Source organism: Engystomops pustulosus, chromosome 2 (assembly GCF_040894005.1).
Source record: "Engystomops pustulosus chromosome 2, aEngPut4.maternal, whole genome shotgun sequence".
Taxonomy (NCBI): domain Eukaryota; kingdom Metazoa; phylum Chordata; class Amphibia; order Anura; family Leptodactylidae; genus Engystomops; species Engystomops pustulosus.
The window spans coordinates 8,930,262-8,940,341 of NC_092412.1; the positions used below are offsets into that span (position 1 = coordinate 8,930,262).

The window sequence follows — 10,080 nt, forward strand, 5'->3', positions numbered from 1 at the left end:
GGGCATCCTCTACACCTAGAGGAGAGGCTGCTCTACCATCACTATAGACAGGGGGCATCCTCTACACCTAGAGGAGAGGAGGCTCTACCATCACCATAGAGGACGGACATCCTCTACACCTAGAGGGGAGGTGGTTCTACCATCCCCATAGACACGAAGCATCCTCTCCAGCTAGAGGAGAGGTAGTTCTCCCATAACCATAGACAGGGGGCATCCTCTACACCTAGAGGAGAGGCAGTTCTACCATCACCATAGACAGGGGGCATCCTCTACACCTATAGGAGAGGTGGTTCTACCATCCCCATAGACAGGGGACATCCTCTACACCTAGAAGAGAGGCGGTTCTACCATCACCATAGACAGGGGGAATCCTCTACACCTAGAAGAGAGGCGGTTCTACCATCCCCATAGACACGGAGCATCCTCTCCAGCTAGAGGAGAGGTAGTTCTCCCATAACCATAGACAGGGGGCATCCTCTACACCTAGAGGAGAGGCAGTTCTACCATCACCATAGACAGGGGGCATCCTCTACACCTAGAGGAGAGGCGGTTCTACCATCCCCATAGACACGGGGCATCCTCTACACTTAGAGAAGAGGTAGTTCTCCCATCACCATAGACATGGGGACATCCTCTACACCTAGAGGAGAGGTGGTTCTACCATTACCATAGACAGGGGGCATCCTCTACACCTGGAGGAGTGGAGGTTCTACCATCACCATAGACAGGGGCATCCTCTACACCTAGAGGAGAGGAGGTTCTGTCATCACCATAGACAGGGGGCATCCCCTACACCTAGAGGAGAGGAGGTTCTACCATCACCATAGACAGGGGGCATCCTCTACACCTAGAGGAGAGGAGGGGCTACCATCACCATAGACAGGGGACATCCTCTACACCTAGAGGAGAGGCGGTTCTTCCATCACTATAGACAGGGGGCATCCTCTACACCTAGAGGAGAGGAGGTTCTACCATCACCATAGACAGGGGACATCCTCTACACCTAGAGGAGAGGAGGTTCTACCATCACCATAGACAGGGGGCATCCTCTACACCTAGAGGAGAGGAGGTTCTACCATCACCATAGACAGGAGGCATCCCCTACACCTAGAGGAGAGGAGGTTCTTCCATCACCATAGACAGGGGGCATCCTCTACGCCTAGAGGAAAGGAGGTTCTACCATCACCATAGACAGGGGACATCCTCTACACCTAGAGGAGAGGCGGTTCTACCATCACCATAGACAGGGGACTTCCTCTATGACTAGAGGAGAGGTGGTTCTACCATCACCATAGACAGGGGGCATCCTCTACACCTAGAGGAGAGGAGGTTCTACCATCACCATAGACAGGGGGCATCCTCTACACCTAGAGGAGAGGAGGTTCTAACAGCACCATAGACAGGGGGCATCCTCTAAACCTAGAGGAGAGGAGGTTCTACCATCACCATAGACAGGGGGCATCTGCTACACCTAGAGGGGAGGAGGATCTACCATCACCATAGACAGGGGGCATCCTCTACACCTAGAGGAGAGGTGGTTCTACCATGGGCCGTTGTATGTACACACTGCAGAGGTGGAAACAGTGCTAAGGTGGACTTCTCAGCTCTGCTATATCTCTCCACTGATTCCAGGGGATGGCTGAGACTCTGGGCTCTTAGGATAACATGCAGCTTCTTAAGCCCACCTTACATGGTCTGCACTGCTCTGCTTATGGCCTCACGCTGCTCGTAGACTGACACCAGCTAATGTGAGTGATAGAGATGAGAGGACTTCATGTCCGTGTTCGGGTTTGGCCGTCTGTCCCAGACATATTGCCGGATGGGCAGCCGATCAAAGACAAGGCTAGTTCCCCTGGCCAATCATAGCCAAGGCTAGTTCCCCTGACCAATCATAGCCAAGGCTAGTTCCTGTGGCCAATCATAGCCAAGGCTAGTTCCCCCGGCCAATCATAGCCAAGGCTAGCACCTAGGGGCGTTCATTTGCTGGATTGTTGTCTGAACCAGAATGTGGACATCAGTTCCGCTCCACTATAGGGAGTGACTGCTGGCACCTGTGACCATATGGTGACACATAGTTATAACTAGTTGCCGCCTCGGCTGGACCTTCCAGTAATGTCAGGATGGGGTATATACAGTAAGACCACCAGAGGAGCTGATACTCCGGCTATGTAAGCAATAATATGTCCTCAGTTTAGAATAATCACTGTCTGAACCGGGTACTTGATGCTCCCTGATGCTTTTTTTTATTATTTCATGCGGATCCGACACTCGCTGTGTCCAAGTCATAGAAAAGCAACAGAAAGCATCAAAAACTCACCTCTGATGGGGATCATTTACCACTGAACACCTGTTATGGTTGTTAACATGGAGGGTGCATGTACACGCTCAACCGCACATGCACCATATATATGGACACACTCATACACCTATGCACCACATACACAGAAGCACTGACACATATACACACACATTCCCCACATCACACATGAAACACTATATGCAGGAAATATGTAGAGTCATATGTACAGAAATCAAAGGACTTTTACCTAAGGATAATGCTCAGTACAGGAGCGACACTGGACACAGATATTAGTGCATTACCAATGTCTTGTGCAAACCATATACTTAATTTTGGCATAAATCAACATTTATTGTATATAAACAACTCTATGTATGTATCAAAAATAGGGGGGTTCATCAAAGATTATCCCATCGTCCCTTCATACAGATGTTATACTGCCGGCACCTGTTCTGCTCGCGAAGCCTCCGCCCCCTGAAACGCCTTGGACTAGATTTATCAAGGAAAGAAACGATGGGATACTCTTTGATGAACCCCCTATGGTGATGTACTAAAAAATTACATACACGGAGACCATTTTGGGTCTTTTATTTACTTCCTTTTTCAGCCCTCTCCCCCTTTACTCTCCCCATTTTACAGAGAATTTTTGGTGGTAAAATTCAGGTTTCTATTGATTTCTATGTGGTTCTGAAATGTGTTCTATTTTATGACGTAGTCCAGGTCCTAAACCAAATTATTCCCGGTATCCAAACAAACCCAATTATCGTCCACTATCATGTCATTATCCTCTATGTTATCACATCTGGGTCCCACTAGATGCCCTGGGCTCTGGCTGGAGCACACGACCCATCACTTATCACTCTGATTCCGCTCCTCTGGGTTGTGTTTAGAGACTGCACTGGATGGATCCCAATACATGATAAGGCAAAAAATATCCTGGTCACTAAGGAGTTAACATGACTGATCTGCAGGATGTCACGGAATGTCACGGAATCTGTGATGTCATGGAATGTTGTATGTTGGCTCCTCCCCCAGAAATATGACATCACACGTGTATATAAGAAGCTGTGGAACCTTCACGCCTCTTAGTGTTGTTGTTGGAGCTGGAGGTAAGTCCACTGCATTCTCTTTCATTCTCTTCTGTCAGGTTTCCTCCTCTTCAGTAATGGAAACTTCTTTGCAGATTGTTGGTTGGTGATTTGGTTGTTTGGATTGTAGTAGAGACTAAGGTTGTGGTATTGAGGTAAGCCGATCTGTGTGAGGGTGGGAGCTGTGTATCCACTATAGGGGGGTAGTATTGTTATTATGGGGCCCCATAGTCACCTCTGTCAGGTGCATCTTCTCTACAACATTACTGTATGGGGACACAATTATATGTATTTCCAGGCAGAGTTGTCATAGTGTCTGTGGTGTGTACTAACCTGTGACCTCAGCTCTTCATGTTCTGAACCTGTTGATGGGGGCCAGAGTAGGACATCTTGGCGCCCTGTGCAGCCCTTGTCTGTGGGATTCCTATAATCTTTAATCAACGTGTTAGGGGGAGGCCTATGATCTATACGTAACATTTCACAATAGATGAGAGACTTGGATACCAGTGTTGACACGGTCTTCAGCTGCACTCAAATCACACTGTTTATTTCCAAACCACAGTCATATATCACAACAGAAAAAGCAGCATTGGGGGGCGTGACAAGGAGATAAGAATACTGTAATGCTATTGGCCATAATGAATTTGCCAGCACATTCTCGAAGACATTCTCCCAAACAGTTAATGAACCATAAACTATTTCTTTTCAGACATGTTTATCTACAGAATGTACAGAGAATGTCTCCAGAACCTAAACATTTATGATAAGGAGAACATACCGAAGGTCAATCATCCCTCACATGTGCCAAGGAAAAGCTTTTACAGGCAGGTTACACAAAAATGGCTAAATTATGATATTATGAACATGTCCGCTGTATCTAAAAGGACTGACAGTGCGCAAGATGGCGTCCGAAACCGGTGCAATCTCCTTAACAGTGGCTACTGAGATTTGTCCCTTATCCCTTGTACACTAATGTTCATCTCCTACATCTGTGGAGGTCATAGAACATGTCTTGAACACTCATTGTCTTATTTATTTATAGTACGGAGGACGGAGAGGAGGAAGAGGAGATGGAGGTGATAGCGGAGAACATCGTGGAGGAGAGGATCGGGATGGAGGTGGTGGAGAATGTCATTGGAGGAGGGGAGGAGGAGGAGGTGGTGGAGAGAATAGTAGATAGGGTGATCAGAGCAGTGGAGGCGGAGGAGGATGTAGTGGAGAGTATTGTAGAGAGAGTTATCGAAACGGCGGAGAAGGAGGAGGAGTTACTGGAGAGGATAATACAGGATGTCATCAGAGCAGTGGAAGGAGAGGAGGATGAGGAGGAGGTGGTAGAGAGTATTGTAGAGAGAGTCATCAGAGCAGTGGAGGAGGAGGAAGAGTTACTGGAGAGGATAGTACAGGATGTCATCAGGGTGGTGGAGAAGGAGGAGGAGGTGGTGGAGGAGATAGTTGAGGATGCAATCAGAGTGGTGGAGAACGTGGAGGTAGTTGTAGAGCAGATAGTGGAGGAGGTGGTGATCAGAGAGGAAGAGGAGGTGAAAGAGTCAGAAGTAGCAGAGGAGGACATGAGGAAGTGAGTGCAGACTCCAGATGTTATATTATGGGTATATATAATGATGTGACCTCAATGTCCTCAGTACATGGCACAGGACAATCTCTGTGTACAGATCCTTATCCTCTCATCACATTGAACTGATTTGTCTTCTTTTCTATTTCTCTTTAGGACCTGACATCGGTGGTGGATACCGAAATGTGAGTGACACCTTATCATCAGTCTACCTGCAGCTGTCACTAGGGGGCGCTCACTGCATTATACATTCTAGAGCTATCAGTCTGCAGAGAGCTCCCCCTAGGGGTGGCAGGGATGTGTTAGGGGGTATATGAGCTCTAGTATCGTATAAATTATTGCCAATGTAGTAAATGTATTGATAATAAATTCTGCCTTTTCACAGCAGCAGAGGCAGCAGTGAGGAAAAAAGAAGACCCTGCAGGTAAGTACAAGGCTATGGATGACCTCCTATACTCCTGTTCTGGTAGAGGTCACCCCACAAGGAGCCCTTTGTTGTAAATGATGCCCCCAGTAGCCTCCTCCTGCCAGTCTCTTCACCACAGTCCTGTTTCACCTTTCTCTTATCTCCCGCATCCATCCTCTGCCTCCTCTCCGGCCTCTTCTCTCTACATGTTGGGTTCCCGTTGGGTGAAACATTGAGATGATTTCTCCCCTATTAAACGTCTTTCAGGGGATATTTCTCACAGCTGTTACTTACCCCCGGGGAGATGGAATTGCCCTCACATGATTGGAGACACAATTTCCAAAAAGTGCCAACAATTTTATCCAGTCAATTTTTACATCAATATTTTATTAGGTTTTTCAAAGGCTCAGATTGAAAATAAACCAGTGTCTAACAAGTAGAGACTTGTTAGGTTTTAAATATTTAATACATGGATGTGCAATGCAGACATAAAAACACTAAGGAGACAAAAAGACAACAAATAGTTACAAAAAATATACACACATAGATAGATACAAACTGTTATAAAATAACAAACCAAACATATGGGCAAGGTAACATAATGGGCTAGACATACTGTCCCCCTAAATAATTCACATAAACTTTTTCCCGCAAATCACAAAACCCCAAGAAAACATAGAAGTCATCACCGTCCTCTAAAACATTTCATTTATTTATTACAATTAAAATAACGAACATCACAAAATAAAAGAAGTTTAATCAATCAAATATGACTCCAAAATGAATGGATGCTTAAAGGGGTTGTCCACTTTCAGCAAATAATTGATATGGTTTGTGTAAGGAAAAAATATACGATTTTCCCATATACTTTCTGTATCAATTGCTTAGTTTTCTAAATCCCTTCTTGCTGTCCTTACTTCTGTCATATAGAAATCTGTCCATGGGTAAGTGATGTCACACGGGCGTGCAGGTGCCATGCACCTGTGTGACCACGGACAGACTTCTATCTATTGGAAGTAAATATAAAAGCTTCTTTTAAAATGACAGCAAGCAGAGATCCATAAAACCATAAAGAACTGACGAAGAAAGTAAATTGGAAAATTGTATAATATTTGGACAACCCCTTTAACCAAATACACAACCACCAAAAAATAGGGGATGGTTGAAAGATCACTTACAAATTAAATGACCAGTGTGCACAGCCTTAAAGGAAACCTACCATTTGATTTGATGCATTATGAAGCAAACATACCTTAAGAATGTTGTAACTACACTGATGCAGGGTCATATACTGGTTAATTCCTGTGCTGAGTGATTTTGCTGATAAAGCAATTATCACGTTATGCTAATGAAGCCGTCTCACTTCTGTGGCTGGGCTCTGTGCTTCTCCTAGCACATTAGTTATGCACTGCACCAGAGGATGATGTAATCCCTGGGTTGAAGGCAAAATAATCAATTGCTGCAACATCCCCCAGCTGCTGTGCATGAGTTATCCAGCTCAGGTTGATTAGTCTGGACTAAGCCCCGTGTGTAATTTGTGCAATCATGCAATCCAGCTTTCCCAAGGTCCTGAATGTTATAATTGTTTTTTCAGCAAATCCGGTCAGCTCAGGTATTAACCAAGATATGATCCTGCATTAGTGTTGCTACAGCATTCTCATGGTATGTTTGCTTCATAATGCATCAAACGGTAGATTTCCTTCAATGTGTTCCCCAGAAAACTCCAAGTCTGATCCATAATCATCGCTCACCCATTACAAGTCCTTTTATTAGGGAAGGTGTACGACACCACAACATGCGTTTTGCACTCCCAAACATTTCCACAGGAGGTTTATAAAATAAAAAGGGTATTCTCTCGGTGTTGCCGGGCTCCATCTCCTCCATTAAAAAGAGCCTCCTTCTTCACTTTCTCACAGCAGCGAGGACGGTGATCCCTCAACACTGGAAGGCCCCCCCCCCCCCCCATCCATCTACTACAGTGGAGTGGATACAAGAGCTCCGATTTATACGCAGAATGGAGGGGCTGGTGGCCGAAGATCTATGTGAGGAATATCAAATAACTCCGGCCTTTCAGGATCTCTTTACCTAAAACTACTGGGAAGTATGGTTATGCTCAGTTGGATGAGTAAATTCGAGCGATGACTTGGAAGCCTCTCTATACCCCCCCACCCCTCCTTCCCTGTACTTGTCTGGTTTGTCTATCCTCCGTCCGTCTTACCAGTTGAACGGTTGAGGGAAATCCCTACGACAGGCTACGATTACGTCCTTTGTCTCAGCACTTTCGTACAGCTTATTAATCTGTTATAACTTGATGATGGTTACGTTCAGTGGTGGGGTCCCGCGAGACCACCCTTCATACTATGAGAATTATGTTTGTGCTGTTTTCCTTTAATAAACATGGATTAAGCATAAAATAAAAAGGGTAAAGCGAGTAAGCTGTACTTGTGAATAGTACAAATTACTCGCTTTGTGGGGCTGGTTCTAGTTGACCCCAAGAATGGACAAAGTGGGCATCTTTAGGCCATTAATTTAGGGCCAGGGGCTTTTTTCACTCCCACCACTGGGAGCGTGCTCACATGCTCATATGAATTATTACTTTTAGTAAGGTACATTTTTGTCTTTTTTTAAAACGAATGTACTGTAATATCTGCGCTGGTATCATCCTCTGTCTCCAGAACGCGGTCGTTAATAAGTGGTTAATGTATATTGGTGTTTCCCGTTTGTGAACTGTGGTCTAGCCTTTTGTTTATCCAGCCAGCCCCTGGTGTGGCCAGGATTTCCCTTATAAACCTGCCCACTCCCATTAGACCTTGCTGGTAATAGATTATACGTGAGCCCCGTTTCCCTCCATATGCTCTATTGCTTATCTATCGTGTATTCTGATTACTGATCTTGGCTATTGCACCGGCGACTTTTCCTTTCTGGACTCTGATTCTGTACTGTACCTGCTATCTTGTTGTGACTCATAATTCTTGTGTGTTATTTTTTGTCTGTCTTGTTCTGGGTTTGCCCAGTGGTTGCCCTGTGCCACCTTTAGGGCATGTGAGGCAAGTAGGTAGGTGACAGCTTTGGGGGGCCCAGCTTAGTGGTCACAGTCGTGACTGTCATCCGGTGCCCCCTTGTCACCCCCCTAACAATTACATAATTCTTGACAGAAAAATTGTATAATGGCCTCCAATCGACTGGGCAAACTGATACCCTCTGCCCAATCCGAAGTGTGAGGGGGCTATGCCCAGGATTGGAGCTGTTATGTGATTCGGTGGTGACACAGTCCTACGACTTGCAACCCCCCAACCCCACCCTTGTAGAGGGTGCTCGCAATCATAGATTATGTCCATGCTATTTGGATATATATAATTTTCCTTTGTTTGAGTTTGTGCCCGATGCATATGTCCAGGAGAAATGGTACAGCACAATGTCTATTGGGGGGACTAGTTTGTGGATCAGATAGACCTCCAGGGCTTCACAGCCAGAGACACGGCTGAATAGTCCAGGTCTATGGCCTTAATTTCATTGTGTCTAGTCTCAAGGCCCCATATGCTCAATCTGGACTTCACCCCGCATCGGGAGGCAGATGGAGGACCCCTATTAGAGGCCGAAGATCGCCGTCAGTAGGACGGACTCGCCAATGGCTGCCAAGTTCATACTACCTGAAAAATCAATGACATCGGCTACTTTAAGCTGTGGGGGAGCCCTGGGGCTGGAGCCAGAATGTGAGTACAAGATTATTATTTTTTTGGGTGTGCCATGGCTGTGTCTACAGGGGAGGCTGTGTATACAGGGAAGGTTTGTGCTACCAGTGAGAGGCTTGTGCTACCGGGGAGAGGCTGTGTATACTGGGGAGACTGTGTTTACAGGGGAGGCTTGTGCTACTGGGGGGTGGGGGGAATCTGTGTGCTAATGCGGGATGCTGTGTACTACTGGTGGAAGCTAAATTACAGCACCTAATAAATTGTGAGTGTATATACTTTAACTTATTTGGGCGACTGTATAAAGGATGTGGGGAATAGTGTGTTCAGCCATATAGAGAAGATAATATATATTAGGAACACGCTCCGTTAGACTGTGGTATTTTTAGGGGTGCAGTGTGGAGTTCTGCTGCATAGAGCTGAAGACGTTTGACTGTGAATTGAGCAGGGAAAAACCACGTCCGGGAGCAATTGTAAAGAAGTCCTCTAGATGGGAACAGTACTAGGTGTCACTAATGTCTGTTTGACTGACTGACTAATAGTGTGTAAGGTAGCATCATCGGGAACTGGGGGAGCAGCATTTTCAAGTTTCCCTTCAGGCAGAAAAAAAGGCTACAATCGGCTCTGTCTGGTCTTAACTGTGCTCCCTGGGCCCTTGGCCGGGTATAACACACAGCCGGGTGTAGAAAGGAAGGGAAATGAGTACTCCTCACCCATCCCCTCTCAATAGACTCTTTGTCACCGAGATTAGATGTCTATGGGGGCCATGATCTGTATGATCAGATCACAGCCCCCAATACTGATGTGTGAAAGGAGCTTTGGCTGGTAAGAGTAAACCTGGGAAGCTCAGCAAGAACTCTACGACAGCCCTTTTTAGCTAGTAGAAGGAACAGGGCCTACCTCTGTTTAATATGGGAGCAGTTAGATGAGATGTCATATGGAGAACTGCCTAGGACTTCTACAGGAGAAGTGTCTGGGGCTTCCACTGACCCCGCATGGGTAGCCCCAGATAATTATACCCCTCAGGT

General features: G+C 46.0%; 1 protein-coding gene across 1 annotated transcript in view; it reads left to right on the forward strand.

Moving 5' to 3' along the window:
- Nucleotides 1-10,080, forward strand: part of LOC140116870 (uncharacterized) — a 401,113-nt gene that overhangs the window by 51,051 nt on the left and 339,982 nt on the right.